Consider the following 18,639-nt stretch of genomic DNA (forward strand, 5'->3'; position numbering starts at 1 on the left):
CACTCTGCCACTGATAAAACCAACAACCTGAAAAGGTACTACTGGGTTTTGAACCCCTGATCTCTTGCTTAGAAGACAAGCACTTTTACCAACTAAGCCACAGCACCTTCTGTTCATGTTGTCTAAAAATTCAAAATTAACACTGGATTATGTCAAAAGATCTGTTTAATATCAGATTTCTATGGTTCTATCTCCAATTGATTCATCATGACTGTGGACAAGCCCACACGGAAACATGATCAAGACTTTGTACTTTCAACATTCACCAGTGAGAGTCCAGGTGAACTTGCCTGGAGGCACTGCTGGGAGTTGAACCCAGGATCTCCTGTTTACGAGACAGGCGCTTTGACTGACTAAACCACAAAAATAATAAATCATCAGTAATTAATAGTTAACTCAAAACCCGATAAACACGAGATTATGCTGGTCAGTCGGACATCAAAGCTTTATGCCCTTTCAATCCCCAAATGTGTGAATCCATTTCCCCAATTCTGCAAGAGTATATGTGGACATCCATGTCCAGCCTTGTTTCTGAACTACAAAGGCCGTATGTACAAGACACATAAATGCAGATATGAGAGTAGAATAAGACCAGGGTTACATATCTGCACATATGTTGGGGTCCACCACAGTTCCTGTAGCCTCTGTCCAAGTGTGCCTTAGTTCATGCTGTGGATGTGCATACAGGATACTTCACACTGCTATTGACAATATAGAACTGCTTGTAGAAGCACTGCTGGGATTTGAACCCAGGCTCTCCTGTTTACTAGACAGGCACTTTAACCAACTAAGCTACAGCACCTCCTCTTTGCATGAAATAATAGCAGTCTGAGGATTCTGGATTAACACCGGCTTATGTTAAAGGATATTTTTAATATTAAAGTTTGAAGTATATGATCCAGTCTTCAATTGCATCATAATGACTGTGTATAAGTCCACAAGGGAATGTAACTGTAACTTCGTACTTTCCATGTCCACTGGCTGAATTTGCATAAAGGCACTGCTAGGATTTGAACCCAGGATCCCCTGTTTACAAGACAGATGCTTTGACCAACTAAGCCACAGCGCCTGTGCTTAGCATAGAAAGGATTAGCATAGAAACTTCCTGAAGCCTCCTCATCTTCTGCATTTGATGGTGGTGCCTCGTGATGGCAGAAGGGGAATGGGTTCTCTGTCAGTGGTGGAGAGAAAACACAAGGAAGCATGAGTTAGGACAATGAAAAGCAACATGTGTCTTTGAAACAGAAAATGGTCTTTCTTTGAAGTTTTTGCACTAAAATTAGAAGCAAGCCTTCATCTGAAATATCACTGTGTGTTGCAGAATTAGGATTCATTTTTACTGTAAGAAAGAGACCATGAGTGAAGCATGAACACAATAATGTCCACAGACTTTTGGTTATAAAGTGACTTTTTGATTTTTGGATTGTGATGTAGGTGATCTGAGCCTATATTTTGTTTCATTACCAGTTATAAGTGCCACATTTTACAGCTTGTTTTTAGCCTCATGGCTTGCTTACTGTATTTATATATTGTCACCGTCTTACCACCTTGTACTTTCCTATTTGCTTTGCTTTAACTCTCAGATTGGCAACAAAGAAAAGGAGAAAAAGGTTGGTTGGTCAGGCCCAGTGAATGTGGGCTAATGCATTGAAATGCATTGAAATCAGGCCTTTGTGTGTTTTGTGTCATGCTGTATTTGTGAATTAGACTCTACTGTGTGTAGTTTTCACCAAAATGCAGAAGATTCTTAATACAGTATTGAGCTGCAGGTGTAACAATATACACAGTCTGGGTTGATTTGTTTTTTTTCATTTTTATTATAGGAAAAGTAGACCACAAAGCCCAGATTATGTTAAATGAAACTATACTTTTTAACTTCCTTTATGCAGCGAATTTGTTCCAATATTCAGTTTTTGAATTTAATCTGTAAAGTACGATGTATTTAAGGCAAGGCAAGGCAAATTTATTTATATAGCACATTTCAACAACGAGGCGATTCAAAGTGCTTTACAAAGACATTAAGAACAGAGGATGATGATTATTAAAAGAAAAACAAAAGAAAACATTTATGAAATCATTAAAAAAAAGTCAGAACAGTTAAAAGATCAAAAACAGAAGTCTGAAAAAACAAGGGCAATTATTAAGAATTTAAAGCTCCTTGGTATGCAGAATGATGTATTCTTGCTTCATTTTTACACTGTCTGTGTTGTTCAGGTTTGGGTATTGATTCTGTGCAGAGTATTCAAAGAATATTAAGCTGATTTATTCCAGCAGCATCCTAAATTAAACTGTGGATGGAGTTTTGGCACTGACTTGAAGAATTTATATTGAATTTGTTTTTAATTTGATTTGGATGCCGCAGTTTAACATATTTCTACTACATAGCGTGATGCACATCGACTGTATTGCTGTGGCTGTTTTTCAGACGAGACAAGTAGCGTTTGAACCCGATGCACTCACAGTTCTGTCACTTTTTCTGTCTTCTTATAAAACCGTCCAGCGTTTGTCACTTGACAACGACGCAGACAGCTTCTTGCTTTTGCATTAAAAGCCTGTTTCCATCAAACCTCTTCTTTTCGTCTAAAGAAGATGCTCGGGGGAAGTTCTGCTGCACAGCTCCTGCTGTAAATCTGAGAAGACTGAAAATCTGGTTGAAGTTTCAAGCCTTTTTAAGTCTTAGAAAACTAACCAGCGTGTTTTCTCTGTTCAAAACAAGCCGACAACAAAGGATATTCCTGGTTGAAACATTTGTGCATCAAGTTTTAACCTCAGAGCAGATAATTCATCCAGAAACTTGTGTTTTTTTTGAGGAATTAGAGGTCTGAATGGTGAATTTTCTGGGGTTTTTGTGTGTCTTTGTTGTGCTGAAAGTAGGTATTTATTGTCTGTGCTTCTGTAGGACGATTCCTCATCCTATGATGACAGTGAGGAGGAGGAGAAGGTTTGGTTTCGTTACAATATGGTCACTCCAGTATCTCCATAACTAACCTCTCCTCTCTCAGACTCACTGAAGTCCTCACATGTGGTTGACTAAACCCAGTGTGAGAGTCTATGAGTGTTTGAGTGCTCATGTTTTCATTCATTTCTTGTTTCCCCACACCTTTATTTGTTGTTTTCTGTCATTTTCTTTTTAACTGTTTCATTTTATTCCTTTCTTTTGTTCTAAAGCTTGACAAGGAGAAGGTGAGCCTTTAAAAGGACAATTTGGCACTCAAAGATAAATGCTGTTTCTTTTTATTTCACAAACATTTATGTCATTTGTCTTTTTCTTTCCTCTTTTCACGGCTTTCTAGTCCTCTCACTCTAAGAAGGAAAACGTGCATTTGGAGCTGTGTTCATGCAAACTAATCATAATTTTAGTCATTTAGACGTGTTTATGTGTGAATGGTTGTCTGTGTGTGACTGAGAAGACTGATTCTCAGGGTGAAATTGTTGCTGCTGATTTGAAAATAGGTAAACAACTTTTTATTGCTATTGTGCATGTGTAAGATAGCTAAAGTTTAGATGTGAAAAGTAGCTCGTAGTGAAAAAAATACGGCAAACCGATTGCAGAGGGGGAGTTTACAAAGAGTGTGTCATGAACTTTTACCAGGAGCTGGATAAAGACAGGTGCCCAGAGATTCAAATATTTGCAAATAAAATGCTACGCTTGTTTGGCTCCACATATTTGTGTGAGCAGACATTTTCTGTTCTGAATTTCAACTAAAATTGCTTGAGGAGACTGAGTGACTCACCTGCATGATATTTCTCAAACACTGCCTTTAAACCAGACCTGGCCTGTGTACTGCAATCCAGATCTCAGTATCATCCTTCACCTGAGTGCCAGTAAGTTCCCTGTTTTAGTCATCTGAGATTAATAAATACTAATTTGTCAGTGTGTTAAAGGTGGAATAGAGTTCACAGAGAAAAAGTTAATTTCTGAGTCTCATCTCAAAGTTGTCAGTATCTGACAGTCTGAGTTTCCAAACCACAGCGTCGGGTTGAGACTCACAATTTACATGTTGCCTTTTTAAATTTGTTTTGTGTTGGTCAAAACCACATTTCTAAATATATGCACTTGGACTTATGACACTTTATGTATTACAATGTTGTTGTTTTGTACCTGTGGATGTGACATACTGGACCACTGAACACCTTCTCTTCCAACGGTTTTTATATATTTCTGTACGGTGGCCGACAGGGGCAAACACGCTGCAAACCGCAAAAGCGCTGCAAACACAGAAATGATCCAAAACCAAAAGCTCACAAATGCATAAAACACATGCAAGAAAAAAAAATGCTGCAAGAGAAACATGCTGCAATCACAGAAACAATGCAGAAGCAAAGACTTACAAAATCACAAAACAGATGCAAATGAAAAATGCTGCAAATATATAAAAACACACACAAACCCCCAAAACAACCGCAAGAGAAAAACGCTGCAAATTCAATCCACAAGGCAGATCCATAAGGAAGTACAATCAAAGCTTTATACTTGCCACATTTGCTGAGCTGCACATGGACATCCACAGCACTTTCGCAGACCTGGGGTCATATGGATCTTGCTGACCCCCATCGTTCTCTAATATGATCTAGTGTTTCATTTATTTTTGAGTCATGGACCTGTTGACCAGTTATGTAGCCTGAAGGTGCTGTGGCTTAGTTGGTCAAAGTGCCTGTCAAGTAAACAGGAGATTCTGGGTTCAAATCCTGGCTTTTCCTTGTGTGGTAGATCAATGTGTCTTCATGGGTTTGTTACATGGATAGGTACACATGTACATCTTTCTATGGGTGAACTAACTTCAGTTTTAGACCTCAGAGGTGAGGACATTTGTGGGAAGTATGGACAGTGTGTCTTTCTGACAGACCTTCACAGAGATGTTTGAGGATTAAGGCTTGCTTTACAGGTTCAGGACAGAACTCGGATTGGGTAGGAGTTGGGGTTAGCAGAGTTTCTCCTGCTTTAGCCAGCTTTACAGTCTCTTCAGCTTGTGTAGTGCCAGGGGCTCTAAATATAAACTGCGGAAATGACTGAAAGTGTCTTTTTTATCAAAGAAAAATGTAAAACATTTGCTAATTCCAAGTTCTTAATAACTGAATGTGAAAGTTCTTGTGATTAATTTTGATCTTTGATTAATTTTGCTCCTGCAGGAGGTGCTGTGGCTTAGTTGGTCAAAGGTGCCTCTCTCGTAAACAGGAGATCCTGGGTTCAAATCCCAGCAGTGCCTTTTCAGCTAGTTTGTTTTGTAAGTGGCAGACTGACCCCAACAGTCCTGCTAATGTATAACACTGGTTTTATAGTACGTTTTAGTCTTCCTGGAGTCTGCTCATTAGACTCTGTACAGTAGATGAGCATCAACACATGCTATACTTAATGCCCTGATAGTGTAGATGGGATTTTTGGTATCTATAGAGTCCGTGTCACGTAATGACAGAAGAGAAGTCATGGTTCATCAATCTGCCATTGACAAAACCAACTACTTAAAAAGGCACTACTGGGATTTGAACCCAGAATCTCCTGTTTACTAGACAGGTGCTTTGACCAACTAAGCCACAGCACCTTCAATGTATGAGAGAGGTCAATAGTCCCATGACTCAAAAACAATGAAACAATAGATTATTTAAAAAATGTCAAAGTTAGTTGAAATTGTTTGTATGTGTTCCAGCTTTATAGTTTTCACATCCGTGAGTAAACTGGAGTCCAGGCGAATTGGGTCGAACCAGACCCCGAGGCACCCGAAGTTTGAAGCGAGCAGGACGCAGCAACGTTGCCATAACAACCACGGCTCCCGTCTCCCTCCGGGAATCAGCTAAGATCCGTGCAACCGCGTCCCAGCTCCTGAGCTTGTGGGTGACCCATCTCCAACACAGTAAGACCAGCTGACGCTTGGTGTGATCTGAACTTTCTGGTTGACGTCATTAATAACTCCTCAATAGCTTGATATTTCATTTTAATAACTCCGTTTAGCCACTTATCATCCGGTCGTATTCTAAATTATTAATCATCTCGTCATATCTTCAGCGGTCTGATTACTCATGATTTGAAATGCAAATTTAAATAACCTACACACACACACACACACACACACACACACACACACACACACACACACACACTATCTCACACACACACACACACACACACACACACACACACACACACACACACACACACACACACACACCTATTCTCACATAAACACCCACACGTCACCTTTATTCACGCACGCACGTACATATACTTATTACTGTATCAATCACTGTATTGTCACTAGATTAGTCAATAAATGTCTTTCATTTAGACCAAAATTACAGTCTCTTTTGCGTTTATGTGTGTTGACTTGGATCACTTTTTCCGAGGATTCGCGGCTTCAGATATTAGACTGATCAATTGACCAAAATTTTAATTCAATAAATTTTTAATTAATGTTAATTAATTAATTCCTCTAACGAGGTTGTGCCCCACTAATAAACGAGTGTATAATTACCCTTAACAAGGAGTTATACATGCACAAGAACAGTAGTCTCAGCATACTGGATTAACACCAGTTTATGTCAAAGGATCTTTTTAATATTAAAGTTAGATGCATGTGGTCCAGTCTTCAATTGCATCATCATGACTGTGTACAAGCCCACAAGGGAATATAATCAAAAAATTAAACTTACATTCACTGGCTTGAGACTGAAAGGATTTTCATTTAGGCGCAACTGGGATTTGAACTCAGATCACCTGTTTAGAGACACTTCAACCAACTAAGAAACAGCACCTCTGTAAGTTGGTTAGTAGTTAACAGTTCCATGACTCAAAACCTGATCAACACTGCTGGACAATTAATCACCAAAGCTTTATACCTTTTGAATCCCACGTGCATGAGGGTCCATGTAGGTCCATGACTCAAAACCAAAGAAATACTAGATTAAAAGCTTTGATTATATTCCCTTGTGGGCTTGTACACAGTCATGATGACGCTATTGAAGATTGAACCATAGACATGGACAGTCAGACACCAAAGCTTTATACCTTTTGAATCCCTAAGTCACATAAATATCATCATCTCCCCTATTCTGCAAGAGTATGTATGGACATCCTCGTCCAGCCCAGAACTTGTGTTTGCACTACAAGGGCAGTATGTGTAAAACACATAAATGCTGCACAGGACCAGTGTCACACATAATGGGCCCACCATGGTCCTTCTATCCTCTGTCTAAGGTTGCCTTAGTTCATGTTGCAGATGTGCATATAGGATTCTTCACACTGCTTTTGACGATATGGAACTGCTTGTAGAGGCACTGCTGGGATTTGAATCCAGGATCTCCTGTTTACTAGAGAGGCACTTTGACTAACTAAGCCACAGCACCTCCTGTGTGGGTAGATTGACAATAGATCCATGGCTCAAAACCAAAGAAACACTGGAATATTTTGAGAAATTATTTGAATCAGCATGTTTGTGGTGTTCTCGCGGTCTGTAAGGACGTTTTATCAAAGCTTTAGTAACGAGGCTCTGGGGTGACATAATTATTGCCATTTTAACTCTGCAGGAGTATGTGTGGATCCTCTGCAGTGCACAGCTTGTGTCTGTGCTACAAGGGCAGTATGTATCGATACCCACTGTTAGCTGGAGTTCTTGTAACCTTTGCCCAAATCTCCAAGAGTTTGTGTTTACCCTTTGTGGATGTCTGCTTCTTGCAGATATTTTATTGTCACTGAAAAGGCACTGCTGGGATTTGAACCCAGGATCTCCTGTTTACTAGACAGGCACTTTGACCAACTCAGCCACAGCACCTTCCTTGTGGGGACACTGACAATATTTCTATGACTCAAAACAAAAGAAACACCAGCTTATGTTGAGAAATCATTTGAATCAGCATGTTCGTGGTGTCTTAGCTGTCCATGAGGCTGTCTATAAGGGAATTCAGTCAAAGCTTTAGTAAGCGAGGATCTGCGTGACATAATTTTTGTCATCTTAAGTCTGCAGGAGTATGTGTGGACTCTCTGCAGTACACAGTTTGTGTCTGCAGTACAAGGGCAGTATGTTTAGAATACATAGATGCCCAGTAAGCTAAAGTTCTTGTAACTTTTGCTCAAACCTACTCAAAATCATGTTCACCCTTTGTAGATGTCTGCCATTTGAAGATGTTTTAGTGTCACTGAAAAGGCACTTTTACTCTCGTATCCACTGGCTGGAGACTGGGTGAATTTGCATAAAGGCACTGCTGGGATTTGAACCCAAGAACTCCTATTTCCAAGACAGGTACTTTGACCAACTAATCCACAGCACCATCAGTTTGTGTAAGAGGTCAATAGTCCGATGACTCAAAACCAAAAAAACAACAGATTATTGGAAAAATGTCAAAAATCAGTTTAAACTGGTTGTGGTGTCCCAGCAGTACATCTGCAGGGGCGTATTTAGTCATTTGGGGGCCCAAGGCAAATCCAGTCATTGGGGCCCTTGACATCCTCGTACTGCACTGACAAAAGTTTTATTCTCACCTCAACATGTCTTTAGTGTGGCAGCAGCAGCAGGTTCAGCCTGGCTGAAGTTGTATGTTGCGTTTCTAAAAAAAAAAAAAAAAAAAAAGCCAACACTAAATATAACAAGGTCAATTATGAGAACAAAAATTTTACCAGTTTAATTTCATCAAATTTATCTTTTGTCTTTCCATCCTTCTCCCTACTTTCTCTGTGATGGTTTTGTCTCCCTTCTGTCTTTGTGATGTTTTCTTCTCTCCTTCTTTCTTGCTCTCCCTTTTGCCTCCCTTTTTCCTTCTCTTTCTCCCCTTTTCTCTGTGATGGTTTTGTCTCCCTTTTGTCTTTGTGATGTTTTCTTCTCTCCCTTTTCTTAAAATTATCACTAAAATTTAACCTTTCGAGTCTTTGCCTCAGCAAACTTTGTAATGAGTAGCTCCATATTTTAATGGTTTTAATTTTGAAAAACTTCTCTCACCTGAAGCCACTGTGACAGGGAGAGTGAGAAGAAGTCTGAGAGCGATGCTGAGATTTGGATATACGTCAAGGATACTCTCCTTGTATATGTAATCAAGCATCTCAGATGGAGTTGAGATGTGTGTGGGAAATGATCTGACTGCACCCTTAATCTCCAGCTTGACGTCCTCTGCATCAACATCATCCATCTCCTGCTCAAGTCTGTGACAACATTCATCTAGCGTCTTTTCCTTCTCAGTGTTTCTCATGACATCAGTGGAGAAGAGAAATCCATACAACTTGTAAAATGTTTCCATGTGCGAAAATCTGTCTTTCAATGTGATCAGGGCTGTATCTATGAGAGGCAGGAAAAACTCTCTTTTGAACAAATCCACTGCAGTTGACTGGGTCTGCTCTTTTCCATCACACTCAAAGTGCTGAGGTGTTCTTCTCTTACGCACCTCTGGCCAGCTCATCTCCATCTCAAGCTTCTCTGTAATTTCCCTGCAGTGTTGCCAGATGGGAAATGTAGGATTATCGTACCAGACACATAAAATTATTGTATTTTGAGGGAAATTATCGTACACCCGTCATAATCAAACTAAACAAGTCTATTGATGCGCTATAGTCAATCTAGTGTTGAATAGCGTCTAACAGGCACTCACGGCTTTGCGTCAGTACGGAATGGATCAAAGAACGTCTCTGAATGGATTCATCAGCAGCCCCACAGTTGCGTTAGGCTAATGTGTCCCCCATAAACAATGACGGGTGGGAACTAATGAGCCAAATCATGAGCCCTGAAGGCCACCCAATGTTAGGAAATAGACATAGCACCAGGTTTAACCCTTTAAGCTGCAGTCAATTCCAGCCATTTTCAGTACAAAAAAAATCGCTAATATTCTATTTGTAAATAAAAAATATGACGAGAAATACAGGGAATATTGGACGCACATCGCGAGGTGCATTTCCTTGAAAACGACCGATTCGTGGTAAATATACCGACTTCAGGACATGTTTTGAACAAAGTATTTTACTGGCTCGTGTCGTCTGGACGTCCAAGGTTGGATTATGGCCGTTTTTTTGTGGAATATTTTCATCTGTGTGTAATAATGAACCCGGAAATGTGAGTCGCGCTGTGTCTGTTGAAGCCGTGTATAGAGAACGGATGGATGGATATTCGTTGTTTGTCGGACAAATGTGTTTATATTACCCACTGTGGTAATCACATCTGAAAGTGGTTTATACCGGCGGATTCATGAGAATCTAAGCTTTCCATCGGCGTATAGTGTTTGCATAATCGCGTTTGCAGCCTTTGGACATTCTTTAAATTCCTATGCAAATTAGTAAGTGTACCGCCGGCGGTACACTGAAGTTTAACGGGGTAAATAGTATTCATGATAACTGACAAGGAAATAGAAAATGTTTTTTGGATTTGCTGTGGTTTTTTAACACAGTTATTTCGGCCATCAGCTCTGTCTTGCAGCACCGGCAAAAAGCTTTGCTTTCCAAGCCTGCAACAGGTCTCAACCACCTGGCAAACTGGCTCTCCCACTCTTTTCTATAAGTTTGTAGGCGATGCTGCTTACTTCGACTCTGTTCCGCCCCCGCCGTTTTCTTAGCCTCTCCTTCTCCTCCTTCTCCTCCAGGTTCTCTCATTTTCTTTTCCGCGCTTCACTTCTTCCAGAATCCAGACCAGGTCAGCTCTGTTTCTTCTTCTTTTCTTTTTTTCATTTCCTCACTCATGGGGCGGGCGCAGCGGACTATTCAGCCAATCATTACCGTTGTTCTGAGGCAAGCTCACATTTAGAAAAGCACGATTGGCTTGAAACTTGTCACATGGAAAGAGATGCCTTCAGAGTTCACAAAAAAATCCGACAGACAGTTGCGACAGGCTGATTACAACCGATTACAACCACACTTTCATGGAATGGTCAAATTATCGTATATTTGGCCTTTTTTGGGATTATTGATCGTACATCGTACAGAGGGCAAAATTATCGTACAAATACGATAATTATCGTACATCTGGCAACACTGTTTCCCTGGCATCTGTTTGCGCAGACTCCAATCTGTCATTTCGAAATTCCTCAAGGAAGTCTGTCACTGCTTTAATTTCCTTCTTAACGGCTTCAACTGGAACTTTGGGGCTCTGCAGGATCTTGCTCACTTTATTAACCTGAAAGAGCACATTGTACCAAACAATAGTACTCACCACAAAGGGTAATCTCTGCATCTCTTGGCTGATGCCTTCAGCTGTAGAGACCACATCAGCATCCCGTTTTTCTGCGGCATAGTCCTTCAAAGATGTCAATGCCTCCAGGATTTCAGGCAACTGATACCGGACGGCTTTCACAGCTTCCACTCGACACTCCCACCTAGTTGTGGACAAAGCCTTGAGAGTGAAGATCTTCACATGACTTGTGAGAATGGTCCAGCGGTGAACAGAGGAGCTGAAAAGGGTGTAGAGTCGCTGTAGTAAACCAAAGAAACTGATGGATGTCACAGATGACTTTGCTGCATCACCAACAACCAGGCTTACAGTATGGCTTCCACAAGGAACACACAAGGCTTTACTGTTTAGCTCCAGCACTCTCTTTTGTACTCCCTGCTTTTTACCCTGCATATTACTGCCATTGTCATAAGACTGGCCTCAATAGTTAGAAAGATCCAAACCTAGAATTTCTAGGTGTCCTAAAAATGTCTCACATAAGCCTTTCCTTGATGTGTCAAATGCCTGAAGAAAACCAATGAAGTGCTCATGAATGGCAATGCCTTTTGAGGTCTCACAATTCACAGTGTGGAGCACTACTGAGAGCTGCTCAGTGTGGCTGACGTCTGGTGTGCAGCCCATGATTACAGCATAATATTTGGCATTCTTGACTTTTTTCACAATTGTATCTATTGTGCTCTTTGCAACAAGGGAGATTAATTTGTTTTTAATGCTAGGACTGAGAAAAGTCGCACTTTGTTCTTTTGCCTGTATTCTCCTCAGATGCTTTTACCAACTAAGCCACAGCACCTTCTGCTTACGCTGTCTAAGGATTCTAGATTAACACTGGATTATGTCAAAAGATCTGTTTAATATTATATTTAAAGGTCTGTGGTTTTATCTCCAATTCAGTCATCATGACTGTGGACAAGCCCACAATGAAACATAATCAAGACTTCGTACTTTCAACATTCACCAGCTAGAGTCCAGGTGAACTTGCCTGTAGGCACTGCTGGGATTTGAACCCAAGATCTCCTGTTTACAAGACAGGCGCTTTGACCAACTAAGCCACAGTGCCTCAGTTAGTCTGTCAGTAATTAATAGTTAACTCAAAACCCGATAAACACTAGATTATGCTGGTCAGTCAGACACCAAAACTTTATGCCCTTTCAATCCACAAATGTGTGAATCCACTGTGATAAAAAATCCAAACATGGAAATCTCTTCTTCTTTTCTCAGTGAAATTGAGAAGCATGTGGTTTTCATTCAGCCAATTTCACAGAGGTCACCAAATTAATTCACCCCAATCCCAGTCCACCTGTGTGTACTCCAATCTCAGTATAAACACAGCTGTTGTGTGAAGGCCTCAGAGGTTTGTTTGAGAACATTACTGAACAAATAGCATCATAAAGACCAAAGAACACACCAGCCAGATTTGGGATAAAGTTGTGGAGAAGTTTACAGCTTGGAACATCTCATGGAGCACTGTTCAATCAGTCATCCAAAAATGGAAAGTGTATGGCACAACTGCAAACCGACCAAGGAGAGCAGCAATCAAAGAGGCCCATGGTAACTCTGGAGGAACTGCAGAGATCCACAGCTCAAATGGGAATATCTGTCCTCGGGACAACTATTAGTCATGCAGTCCACAAATCTGGCTTTTATGGAAGAGTGGCCAGAAGAAAGCCATTGTTGAAAGAAAGCATATCGGATGCAGTTTGCCACAAGCCATGTAGGACACACAGCAAATGTGTGGAAGCCGATGCCCTGGTCAGATGAGACCACAGCGGAATTTTCTGGCCTTCATGAAAACCGCTATGTGTGGGGGGAAACAACCATGCATCAACCTGAACACACTATCCCCATCATGAAACATGGTGGTGGCAGCATCGTACTGTGGGGATGTTTCTCTTCAGCAGGAACAAAGAAGCTGGTCAGAGTTGATGGGAAGATGGATGGAGCTAATATACAGGGCAATCCAGGAAGAAAACCCTGTTAGAGGCTGCAAAAGTCTTGAGATTGGGTTAGAGGTTCATCTTCCTGCAGGACAACGACCCTAAAGATACAGCCAGAGCTACAATGGAATGGCTTAGATCAAAGCATTTTCATGTGTTAGAATAGACCAGTCCAAGTCCACACCTAAATCCTGTTGAGAATTTGTGGCAAGACTTGAAAATTGCTGTTCACAGATGCTCTCCATCCGATCTGACTAAATTGGAGCTATTTTGCAATGAAGAATGGGCAAAAATACCAGTCTCTAGATCTACTAAGCTGGTAAAGACATACCCCAAAAAACTTGCAACTGTAAATGCAGCCAAAGGTGGTTCGACACAGTATTGACTTTAGTGGGGTTGAATATTTACACACACCACACTTCTCAGATTTTTATTTGTAAAAAATGTTGAACACCAAATATCATTTTCCTTCCACTTCACAATTATGCGCTACTTTGTGTTGATCTATCACACAAAATCCCAGTAAAGCACATTTAATTTTGTGCTTGTAATGTGACAAACTGTGGAAAAGTTCAAGGAGTGTGAATACTGTTGCAAGGCACTGGAACTGTGGTTTCTGTTTGGATTGCACTTCCTTTAAGGTGTGTCAGAATGCTAAACCTGTAAAACAAACTACACCATCTTATCCAGCAAATCAGTTTCAACAAGACTCTACATGTTTAAAACTCTTAAAACTTCTTACCTGAAAATGTGACGGGAAAAAACAAGCAGAAAAACGAACTCCATCGTGTTTGTGGTGGTTGAGTGACTGCTGCTGAGGGGTGTCTGAAACTGTGATAAAAAATCCAAACATGGAAATCTCTTCTTCTTTTCTCAGTGAAATTGAGAAGCATGTGGTTTTCATTCAGCCAATCTTCCAAGATCCCTCTACATTATAGAACACGACATCATGGCATTTGTCCAATTAGCAGAGGCCTGGAATGTATCAAACTTTGTAGTTTGATATAATATTCTCTTTTCTCCGAGCTTCGGAGAATTTTAAAATCCATTAAATCACATTGGACTAGAAAAAAACCCTATTTTAAAGACCCATTCCAATACTGTTCCTCCAATCATACATGTGAGTACAATAGAGATGTGCTCATGTGGAATGACAACCATCTATACACCACTTTATCCTCACGAGGGTCACGGGGGTGCTGGAGCCTATGTCAGCTGACTAGGGCGAAAGCAGGGGACACCCTGGACAGGTCGCCAGTCTGTCACAGGGCTACATATACAGATGAACAATCACACTTGCATTCACACCTACGAGAAATTTAGGATAGTCAATTAACCTCAGCATATTTTTGGACTGTGGGAGGAAGCCGGAGTACCCGGAGAAAACCCACGCATGCACAGGGAGAACATGCAAACTCCATGCAGAAAGATCCCAGGCCCACCCTGGGATTTCAACCAGGGATCTTCTTGCTGCAAGGCGAAAGTGCTAACCACTACTACAAACAGGAGAGGAGATCCTGGGTTCAAATCCCTGCAGTGCCTCTAGCAGTGTGAAGAAAAGGCACAGCTGAAGAGCACCTACATATTCAGTTCATACTGGCCTAGTAATGTTGACACAAACTTTAGGTTGCACACAGATGTCTACAGAAGCTTTTGAGGAGGATATAGGGAGATGATGATGTCACACAGTCTGTAGTATCTACATATTCTCAGCATGAGCAGTCCCACAATTACAGTGTAGTCACTGACCGGCACTAATTTTGGGCTGCAAATCGACATCCATAGAGGGGTCCATGTGATCTCTTGGGCAGAGGTAGCTGACAGTGATTACTCATGGATGCAGAAAGCATATAGTCTTTTGCCAGTACGCACATGGGCAGTAGGGGATCCAATGAATGTGCTGATTCATCCAATTTTCCAGCATAATCTCATGCTTAATTAGTTTTGAGTCATGGGAGTATTCCTTTGGCATTCCCAGTGATAGTTGTAACCCCTGTTAAAACTCCATTTAAAACCCCATTAATAATAATAATAATTAATAATATATCTGTTGCCTCTATATATTTTGCACCCTCCGGGTTGTCGCGATACTAGGCACCATCTCGCGGTAACTCGAGTGTCACCTGATGCACGTGAGTCATGTGACTATAGTGTTTTTAATCATGGCGGGCGCATTCAGTGGTAGGCATTGGGGAAACACCTCACTGGGCTTTTACAGGTCGGTAATGCTGCAAAATAACTCCTCTAAATGATTTGTCTGTATATTCTGTGCCTTACCTTTACATGCTTCTAATTGTAGATGATTGTGAGCGAGATCTGCCGTCCATTACGAGCGCGATGTGCAGTTAGATCACCTCGAGTTGGTGAGTGTTTGTTTGAAGCTAACTGCTAGCTGTGGTCCATCTATTCTTAGCAGCCAATGCTAGGCGCGGTCAATGCTAACTAATGTATTTTCAATGAGCAGCTGCTAGCTGTTTGTTGCGCTAGCAGTAGCATGTGGATATTCATATTGTGGTTTGTACTGTCATTGTTTTTACGCACAGTTACTCACTTAACCACAGTTCTATGAAATGTATTTTATTGCAAATGATGAATGTTAATATTTATAGTGTCAATAATACACTGTACTCATTTATTAGTAGTTTAAGAGCTCTTTCGATAGATATTTGTGTAAACAATTGAATGATTAACTCACTGGTCCTGTACTCACACAGGCCAGGTTTTTTTAAGATTCCAATGAACTACTACTACTGAACTACTATCAATGGCGAGCTGAGCCCAGGAACCAAAGGCCTCGAACCAAAGTCTTCAAATAAAGCCCTCAGATCATCTGCTGCTGTAGGAGCTGCACAGCCCATATCCCCATTGCACTCACTCCACTCACTCAAACTAGTTGCTTGATACCAAGCAATATGGATTCATAAAGACTCTTCAAGGACATTTATATTCTACTTAAGCCTACAACAAGTCGGAACATGGACTCTGGGAGGGAATTTGGGATTTTGATGTGTATTGGATTTGAATTATTCAACCTGTTTAAGCAATTGCACTGTAAACTTGTTACCTCTTTTTACTATGGTCATGACCTAATTTCACTGTAAATATTTTGCACTTTCAACAAAATAACGTGTTTATCTTTAACTTTTTCTACTGTCTTTTATTATACTGATCTACAACCCCTTGGAGTGAGCTTAAGTCTTCTCTGCTAGTCTGATTAACCATCTAGCCCAATCCACCAAATTAGTATAGGAAGTCAATCTATATAAACCTTTCCCGCTCTAAAATATTTTTGGGTGTTATGCCTCGTAAATTTAGTGTGAGTGCTACATAGTGATCCAGTACAGAAGGTGCTGTGGCTTAGTTGGTCAAAGCATCTGTCTTGTCAACAGGAGATCCTGGATTCAAATCCCAGCAGTACATTTTTCAAGGAGTTCTATTTTGTCAATAGCAGTATGATGAATCTTGCGTCCACATCCACAGCATCCACAAGATAAACTCGTACAGATGTGGACAGAGGCTACAGGGACCATGGTGGGCCCCAACATATGTGCAGATGTGTAACACTGGTCTTATGCTACTCTCATATCTGCATTTATGTGTCAATGCAGCGTGTGGAGGTCCGAAGCATCACAAAACATTGTTGAAACACCTAAACTAGCCATCATTCAACAAAAACAAGCACAGATGCAGCTACTGCACAGATTATTTCTTGCCTCAAATGCTTTCAGAAATACTTTTCTCTGGATCTAGTGGACACGTACCATAACTGTTAACTGTTACTTCTTCCTGGTGCTGTTGTTTGTTGGTTCAGTTCCTATTGCCTGCAAAACACCCGATTCTTTTAGTGTATCTTCACTTTTTAAAGTCTTACAAGTGTATTATTAGCACAGATTTAGCCTGACATGTATCTGTTCAGGACTGATTTATGATTACTTTTGATGTTATTTTTGTATTAAGTTTGTGTCAACATTACTAGGCCAGTATGAACAGAACATGTAATGCTCTTCATCTGGGCCTTTTCTTCACACTGCTATTGACAAAACAGAACTGCTTGTAGAGGAACTGCTGGGATTTGAACCCAGGATCTCCTGTTTACTAGACAGGCGCTTTGACCAACTAAGCCACAGCACCTCCTACATGTATAGATTGACAATAGATCCATGGCTCAAAACCAAACAAACACTGGAATATGTTGGGAATATGTTGGGAAATCATTTGAATCAGCACACTTGTGGTGGGCTGCACAGTGGGGGTGTGGCAAGCACTTTTGCCTTGCAGCAAGAAGATCCCCGGTTCAAATGCCGGGGTGGGCGTGGGATCTTCCTGCATGGAGTTTGCATGGGTTTTCTCTGGGCACTCCGGCTTCCTCCCACAGTCCAAAAATATACTGAGGTTAATTGATGACTCTAAATTGCCCGTAGGTGTGAATGTGTGTGTGATTGTGTGTCTGTATATGTAGCCCTGCAACAGACTGGCAACCTGTCCAGGGTATCCCTGCCTTCGCCCGAGTCAGCTGGGATAGGCTTCAGCACCCCCTGTGACCCTAGTGAGGATAAAGCGGTGTATAGAGGATGGATGGATGTTTGTGGTGTTCTCGCTGTCTATGAGACTGTCCGTAAGGATGCTTTAGTAGCAAGACTCTGGGGTGACATAATTATTGCCATTTTAACTCTGCAAGAGTATGTGTGGACCCTCTGCAGTGCACAGCTTGTGTCTGTGCTCCAAGGGCAGTATGTTTAGAATATACACTGACAGTCAATAGAAACTTTGAGACCATATTTTTACCACCCGGCAAAACATCGTTTTCCGGAAGGTATTGTTTTCAGCTGCATGGTCTTGCTTGCTTGTTTGTCTGTAACAATTGGTTTCCGCACGATAACTCGATAAAATATTGATGTAGCCTCACCATATTTGGTAGACAGGTGTACCATAACAAGACACAGGTCAAGTTCACATTTGGTGACCTTGACCTCATTTTCAAGGTCACAGGGGTCATCTTTGTCGCCGGGCGGTCCAAGTTTGGTAAAATTTCTTGTTCAACATAATTTTTATTTTGAAGCCCAAAACTGGATTTTCTTCATATGAATCATTTGTTTAGCATATTGGCATACAGAAACAAAAATCTAAAGTTTCAAGAATGATTTCAAAATAAAGAATTTCACAAAAGAAAACGGCACTTGCCAAACACAAAGTCACAACAGTCAATACCGAGTATGGCCTCCATTTGCTTCGATGCAGGCAGCAATCCGTCGGCGCATGCTTTGGACCAGGCTTCTGATTGTGGGTTGGGAATAGCCCATACGCCTGGCTACATCACTGTAGCTCAAACCGGCCTCCACCATACCCAGTGCCCAGAGACGTTGTTCATGTGATAGACGCGGCATGATGCTGTTCACTGGACTAACAATGGTGGCCTTTTTTGGGCCTTTATATAGGCCTTCAAAACCCATTCTCAAATTGTGCAGATACTCACTGAGTATTGCTTGGTGTGTATTTGGTTCACTTTTGCAAAGTGACCGACCCATGTGCAATGAATCATGACAAAATGACAACTCATCATTATCTCAACTACC

At 41.1% G+C, this 18,639-nt stretch overlaps 1 protein-coding gene and 7 non-coding genes across 8 annotated transcripts in view; 2 read left to right on the top strand and 6 right to left on the bottom strand.

Moving 5' to 3' along the window:
- Window positions 1-18,639, top strand: part of LOC110947454 (BOLA class I histocompatibility antigen, alpha chain BL3-7-like) — a 349,371-nt gene that overhangs the window by 53,542 nt on the left and 277,190 nt on the right. The window lies entirely within an intron of this gene.
- trnat-agu (transfer RNA threonine (anticodon AGU)) lies at window positions 729-802 on the bottom strand. Its single transcript has one exon. It is a non-coding gene; the product is annotated as a tRNA-Thr (tRNA).
- On the bottom strand, window positions 996-1,069 carry trnat-ugu (transfer RNA threonine (anticodon UGU)). Its single transcript has one exon. It is a non-coding gene; the product is annotated as a tRNA-Thr (tRNA).
- On the top strand, window positions 5,133-5,207 carry trnat-agu (transfer RNA threonine (anticodon AGU)). The gene has a single exon. It is a non-coding gene; the product is annotated as a tRNA-Thr (tRNA).
- trnat-agu (transfer RNA threonine (anticodon AGU)) lies at window positions 5,467-5,540 on the bottom strand. Its single transcript has one exon. It is a non-coding gene; the product is annotated as a tRNA-Thr (tRNA).
- On the bottom strand, window positions 7,690-7,763 carry trnat-agu (transfer RNA threonine (anticodon AGU)). The gene has a single exon. It is a non-coding gene; the product is annotated as a tRNA-Thr (tRNA).
- trnat-ugu (transfer RNA threonine (anticodon UGU)) lies at window positions 12,116-12,189 on the bottom strand. Its single transcript has one exon. It is a non-coding gene; the product is annotated as a tRNA-Thr (tRNA).
- On the bottom strand, window positions 17,124-17,197 carry trnat-agu (transfer RNA threonine (anticodon AGU)). Its single transcript has one exon. It is a non-coding gene; the product is annotated as a tRNA-Thr (tRNA).

This window comes from Acanthochromis polyacanthus, chromosome 11 (genome assembly GCF_021347895.1).
Source record: "Acanthochromis polyacanthus isolate Apoly-LR-REF ecotype Palm Island chromosome 11, KAUST_Apoly_ChrSc, whole genome shotgun sequence".
In the NCBI taxonomy this organism is placed as follows: Eukaryota; Metazoa; Chordata; class Actinopteri; family Pomacentridae; genus Acanthochromis; species Acanthochromis polyacanthus.